At 35.6% G+C, this 6713-nt stretch overlaps 1 pseudogene; it reads right to left on the reverse strand.

Annotated features, from left to right (window-relative positions):
* Positions 1-3185: 3185 nt before the first annotated feature.
* On the reverse strand, positions 3186-6397 carry LOC150055693 (DNA-directed RNA polymerase II subunit GRINL1A pseudogene; annotated as a pseudogene).
* Positions 6398-6713: the final 316 nt, after the last annotated feature.

The following is a 6713-nucleotide window of genomic DNA, read 5'->3' on the forward strand; positions in this document are numbered from 1 at the left end:
GGCAGTAGAAAAAACATGTGAAGGCATTCAGTATTCAAAAAGCAATGTACGAAACGGGTACCAAGACATGTGAAAGGGTATCAATGTATGTGAATTAATGCACCTTCTATCTGGCAAATATCATGTAACCCTTTTACTAATTACAATAAAAAAAAAGAAAAAAAAAAGTATGCTTTAAAATTACTGCCCAACTGCTTTCCACGAGGGTTATATACATTTCTAAGTAAAATTGTCATGTGGGAGGATACCTATGTGATAGAACCTTTTACCTTTGCCAGCACAGAGAATTAGCTTCTAAAATATATGGCAAATGCCAGTGGTTATATATAGATTCCATTTTTAAATACTTGTTTGTTAAACATGACATTTGAAATATGATGTAAAAATCAATGTTAATAAAGTCTTTAATAAAAAAAATATAGGCCAAAGGAAAAAAAAAGCAATGTACTTGTTACCTTATAAATGTAACTGTAATCTCTTTATACATCACTCTGATAATAAAATAAAATAAAAAAGCCACAGTTCCAAACTATTGTAAAATGTTCAAATGAAACATGAGTTTTATTTATAGCAATAAGAGTATCAGCAGCAAAACTGTAGGAGTTTGAAAGGGGAATAAACAAATAAATATACTTTGTTTAATTTGACAATTTTTGCATTGGATTCTATTACATTTTTCTTCTTATGAATATTCTCTTCTGCCCTTAGTCAAGCTTCATTTTGAATACCAATGTGTGAATGAAAAATGAATGTTGAAAGAAGTATAATAATTGTACTCTCTCTAATTTCTTTGATTCTGTCTGTATGTAGGTTTAGAGAAAGGAAAGGAAAAAAGGTAAAAGCCAATCATAATATTTCTAATTTTCAAACACAATGAAGATTCAAGGATGCAAATCACTATAAATGCATTTTCAGTTATAGGAAAAATGCTTTCAACACAAGAACTAACATTTGTTTGATCTAAAAAGAAACAAATAGAATCTTACTAGCTGTCATATTGCACCCCTATCCAGAAATTCTGAAAGCTGAAAATATTAGATTTTTGATATTACATTAAGATATCAATTTGCATCTTTCTTTTTCAGGATAATCTATGTATAGATATATCTGAAGTATCTTTATAAATTTATTTGTCTGTAATATTAACATTGAACATTACTAGTAATCTGTAATAGCAGCTATTTGTGGATTGCATGTAGCTCCGAAAAAGACATTGTGGCCATTCTCTAAAATCTACATCCATAATCTTTGCTTCTTTCAACAAAAGCCTGTTCATGGAGGACATTTGTTTCACATAACAGTTCATTCTACATCACCAAAAGTGAACAATTTTATTCTAAACCCATACATGAATTCTTTTATTAGGCATATGAAATGTTCAAATCAATGGACTTCAATTTACAGATCTTGTGATGTGTGCTATTATCGAGTACTGAGACAAATTAATATTTACTTTTCAAAGTTCAAAAATAATTTTTCCAGAATTTTCAAATTTTTCTGTCAGAAGTCACAAATAAGTGAGGTAAAATTTATAATATTACAGAATGGCTTAAGTACCTTTTTGTAGCACAGAAGTCTACAAAAGAACAGTTCAGAATATTGTTGTAGATAAGAACTGTGCAACATTCATTTAACTGTACTATTGTGTGGGCTGGTGCTGGACCTTCACATATTTCTCCAAATATGCTCATCAGGATATTACACCATGCTGCTTTGGTAAGCCCAAATTCTATAGCATCTTAAGAAGAAATAGTGACATATCCTGGGGTGCTAAGTGCTGCCTGTAGTCAGTAGTTTTCTTGGAATCTGTAGTGAGGAAAAATACAATTAATTGCTAGTTGCCATTTTTGAGAAATTCAAGTGTCAACAAATTCCCAATAAACCACAAAAGGTGCCCCAAAAATGGTTTTGTGAAAATCTCTTTGTGATTTAGATTTCTTTAAACAATGTACAATGAGTCATCAGGCTGCTTAAAACTATCAAAACCAGAGAGCCAGGGTGTCAACAAACTGAACATCACCAATGGAAAGAAAGAATACCAGTCTTACTTTACATTTCCAGTATTAGAATTTAGGGCTAGCTTATGTTGCAAAATTACAGAGTTAGTGTCAGCCTAGAAGAACTTCTTTTAAAATATCCCTTATCACAATTCTGGAGCACAAATTTCTTTTTTAACCAAATTTTGAAATAATTCAACAATAACCAATTAATTATATACATTTCCAATTTCTTTTTTTGCTCTAATTACTATTTTATTTTCCTTTTCAATACTTTTAAAGATTCCACATATAAGACAATTTTCTGATAATGTGTTAATTTCTCTGAAGACAACCATATAATCATTTAAAACATGCACATATATGAGATAGAAGTTTCCGCAGCCTATAAAAGCTTCCTTGGGGAAATAAAAGCGAAGTGCTGACAAGTCAATCATGACGTTAAAATAAATGGTTTCCTTACCAAGCATGAAGTTCTATGTATGGAACTATCCTTGGTGCAGGCAAAGAACTCAGGTCAAGTGAACCCTGAACTACTCCTACCCAGTGCAGTTCCTTCCATTACTGCAGGCCATCTGGTCCTCTAGAAAGACCCTCACTCTCCAGCATTTCTTCAAATCACTCCTTACTCGTAAACAGGAAAAAAAGATGAGTCTTCCTAAGATGACAGGAGGAGACAAGCATTTGTGGAGTGTTTTCTATAAGTGGTACTTTCTGGGACATTTCACACCCATATCTCACTAATTCCAAAAAAAAAAAACAAAACATGCCTACAGTTCCCTCCACTGCTCCCTTTATCACAAAAAACGAGGGAACCACTGCTTCCTAACTCACCAAATATTACACCAAAAGACATGTAATAAATGCCATATTATAGAGGTAAGAATAAGAAAAAAAGCAAAGTCATCTGCTTTCATTTGACTTAAAGGAAAAAAGAACACCAATGTGCTTTACTACATACTAAAATATCAGACAAATGCACAACATACTGCAGAACTTTAATACAATGTGGTTAAACACAGTACTCAAATATTAAACTCTTCAAACACGTAGAAATCATCTTCTGAAAGATCAATGGGCTTTCTAGTGTAGCTACCTTTACGTAACTTTATGAAATTTTCCCCTCAATGTCTGACCCTGATCTTGACACATTAGGAAGTTTGATGTAAGAAAATGGCATTTCGACAGTCAGAGGCTTAGATTACTATTATTCCAGTGCCCGTCTTCAGAACCATCATCAGAGGACTGCTCCGCATTTTCATCCTTTACTTCTCGGTATTTTCCCAAAGAACTCCCCTTATGGATTGTAGTTCTGCACTTTAATATTTAGTTGTTCAGCTAATTTTTGTGCTGCGAGCTTCGCTTGCATCTCCTCATAATTCTGTTTCTGAAGAGCCAAAGACTCCTCTATGGAGAGCAGCTGAGTAGGCAAATGGTGAAGTAGGAGTCTCGCAGCAGTGATGTTGTCAAGATGCTGCACTGCCGCTCCTCTGAGGAAGTGGAGGGCTCTCCCCTTTGACAGTGACCCGTTGAGTCATTCTTCTGTGATGGCGACACGTTGGTTTTAAATCTATGTGGCAGGGGCACTGGATTTGGGGCTCGCATTTCTAGTACTTCCATGTAATGAGGCTTCTTAGGAAGCCCACTGCAAAGGTCCGTGGAGTTCTGAGCACTCAGTTTTTCTTCTGAATGATGCTCACCTTGATCTGCAATCGTGATTCGGTTTAACCTGTCAATAAACAGGTTGTCAAGGCTGCAGGAAATGTCTTCTCGATCCGGAGCACGGTGCTGGGGGAGATGCTCCATAGATCCGGATGAGGAAGGTCCCTTGGCTCTGCTGCTGGGAGCTGGGCCCTTGCTCACTGTGTACTCAACCTCCAGAGTGTCTTCATTGCCTTTGTGAGCAGGATGCACAAGTCCCTGCTTTTCTGAGTTTGTTTCAGATGACTTGATGCTATCCACAGGGGAACAGCCAGGAACTGGTGATGAAGTATCAAGTATCGGGTCAGAGTTCTGGGCTTATCTACATCCACATCAACTCCTGCAATCGCTTTTTGTCTTAGCTTATAGTCTAAACTAATAGGATAAAACAGTCTACTTTGTCCTTTAACTTCTCGTTCTGCAATGGCAGCTTTCGATTTGGCAACAATGCCAAAGATCTTTTTACCTTTGTCGGGCAATTTGCAAATGAATTTTTCAATGCGCAAAAATCTCTCCTGGTGCCTCAACATCTCCTGCAGCTGCGTTAAACTCTGTAGCCCCAAATCTTCGGGAGCTGGGGGCTCGAAACCGCGGGGCAGCGGGACCTGAGTTGGCAAGGCTTCGGCGGGCAGTCGGCTTCCTCCGCAGGACCCATGGCAGGTGCGGGATCCGCAGCCAGAGGCGACTCAGGGCACGGGCGGGAGTCGCCATTTTTCCGGAAGAATCTCCAATTTCTTTTAAAGCTTCCAACTATTTATGATTAACTAACAGATTCAAAGTAAGGCAAAGTTAGAAATTTCCCATAAATGTTCATGCCATAAAATTTTTAATTTCATACTAAATGTTAGTTGAAGAATAAAGTACAAGGGATGTGAAGGGTCAATCTGTAACATTTGTTTCTGAAAACTTTAATACATTTTACTTTCCCATTCTATTTTTTATGTATGCTGAATTCTTTTCACATTCATCTTTTTTATCATTCAGTGCTGTACCACCCATTTCTATCTGTACTGCATTTCCCTATTCCCATTCTTTATTAAGCCAAGTTCTTAAAGTATGTAAACGCACTTTGATAGAGAAAAAAGAAAAAAATATGTCAACAATAATTCATTTCTGTTTCTCTCATTTTGAACAATAAAAGATATTGCATTATGATAGCCATTGGTCTTGATATTAATTTTCCTTTGATTCCTTTGTGCATAATATGGTGAAGTTACCACATGTACCAGATGGGTACTTAAGATGTGTGTACACACACATGAACACACACACACACACACACACACACAGTAATCTGAAAATGCAAAATATTTTATGTAAGATAAATTACATCTTCACATAACTAGAATTTAGTTATCATATCTTCAGTGCTGGGAAATGTTCATTCATGAACTCAGCTTTGCCGATTAAACTCTGTAAAGAGTAACAGATGTTTGAGAAAATCAGTTCTGAGACTTTATTCATAATAATGCCACTTTGTTTTCAGTTCATTCTTTCCTTTCCTTCTCTTTTTAGGACACTATGGGCAAAAGAAAGTACAGGCATAAAGAAAAAATATGTTTGAGAGTAGAAGTAAAAGTGGAAAAATAAAATGTTAATATTCAGATTCTAAGATGATCAAGTTTCTATAGGCTTTACGTGATCAGTCCAACCAATTTGTCTTACCCCGTGATGTTGATTGATTTTTTTTCATTTTCCTTGTTTATAAGGGATGATTACTAATAACTGAGAAATCACAGCTTAGCTATTTTACTTGTTACTTTGAAATATAGACCATCTGGCAATCCTGTGCCCATTATGTAATCAGGTGAATGGGAAGATACTGAATTAGTCTCAAATTTATACAAGATTTTTATTTCTACTTATTACAAAACTCACAGTTACTCACATCATTTTATCTATTATGTAGATAATGACAGCTATTATAAGTGGAATTAATTTGCAAACTCACAGAAATTTCTTGGGGGTCGTTTTACTTTATTTCCTTCTCCTTTTAAGTTTTCTTTTTAGGTTGTCTTAGCTACTTTAGGATTTTCCACTTCCATGTAAACAAAATCTGCCCTATTCCTCTCTCACCTGATGCATCAGCATTGAAATAATCAAGAAAATATTCAAACTTGGTGGCTTAATTCAGCAAAGATTTATTTCTAGGCTTTATGAAATTGGCTCCAGATTCAAACTATGCCAGACACCTCTGCACTATTTCACAGACCGATCTAAGATGCTTCAATATTTTATTTCTGGGCTGGGAGTTTGGCCTAGTGGTTAAAGTGCTTGCCTAGCATGCACAAAGACCGGGGTTCGATTCCTTGAGTACCACATACATAGAAAAAAGCCGGAAGTGGTGCTGAGGCTCAAGTGATAGAGTTCTAACCTCGAGAAAGTCCAAGGACAGTGCTCAGGCCATGAGCTCAAGCCCAGGACTGGCAAAAAAAAGAAAATATTTTATTTCTGCTACCTTATTATTGGTCTTTCTTAATCACTCTGGTAAGAAAGAGATTACTAGAGAGTTTCAAAGCAGAAATACACCAGCCTAAAAGGAAAACACCTTCCTCTGAAAACAATACAAAAACCACAAGCGAAATTGAGAACCAATTTCCTGTGTGTGAACTCAGGAAAGATAAGAAATAAAATAAAATAAAAATAGTGAACAAAAATGAAGAGTACATATCTGAAAAGCTGCAGAATCTTTTACCCATTCTCCCTTTAATTATCTTCCAACTTTATATCCTATTCTCCTCATAGGATCCAAAATGGTACTTTAAAAGGGCATGTTTTATTTTGTAATTCCTAGATTAAAAATTCTTCAATGACTTCTCATTGCTTTTTTTGGATGAATTCCAATGCTTTACACATGGATAATATCTTGACATGAATGGTTTCATCTCACAATTCTCTTCCCATAGAATGCTTTTCCCCAGCTATCCTGTCATTCACTTAGTTCATAAAACAGCAAGTTTTCTCTCACCTGAAACTGCAAATCCTTCTGAGTGCCCTATACATATATACATATAT

Source organism: Megascapheus bottae, chromosome 13 (genome assembly GCF_031878675.1).
Source record: "Megascapheus bottae isolate mThoBot1 chromosome 13, mThoBot2.hap1, whole genome shotgun sequence".
Taxonomy (NCBI): domain Eukaryota; kingdom Metazoa; phylum Chordata; class Mammalia; order Rodentia; family Geomyidae; genus Megascapheus; species Megascapheus bottae.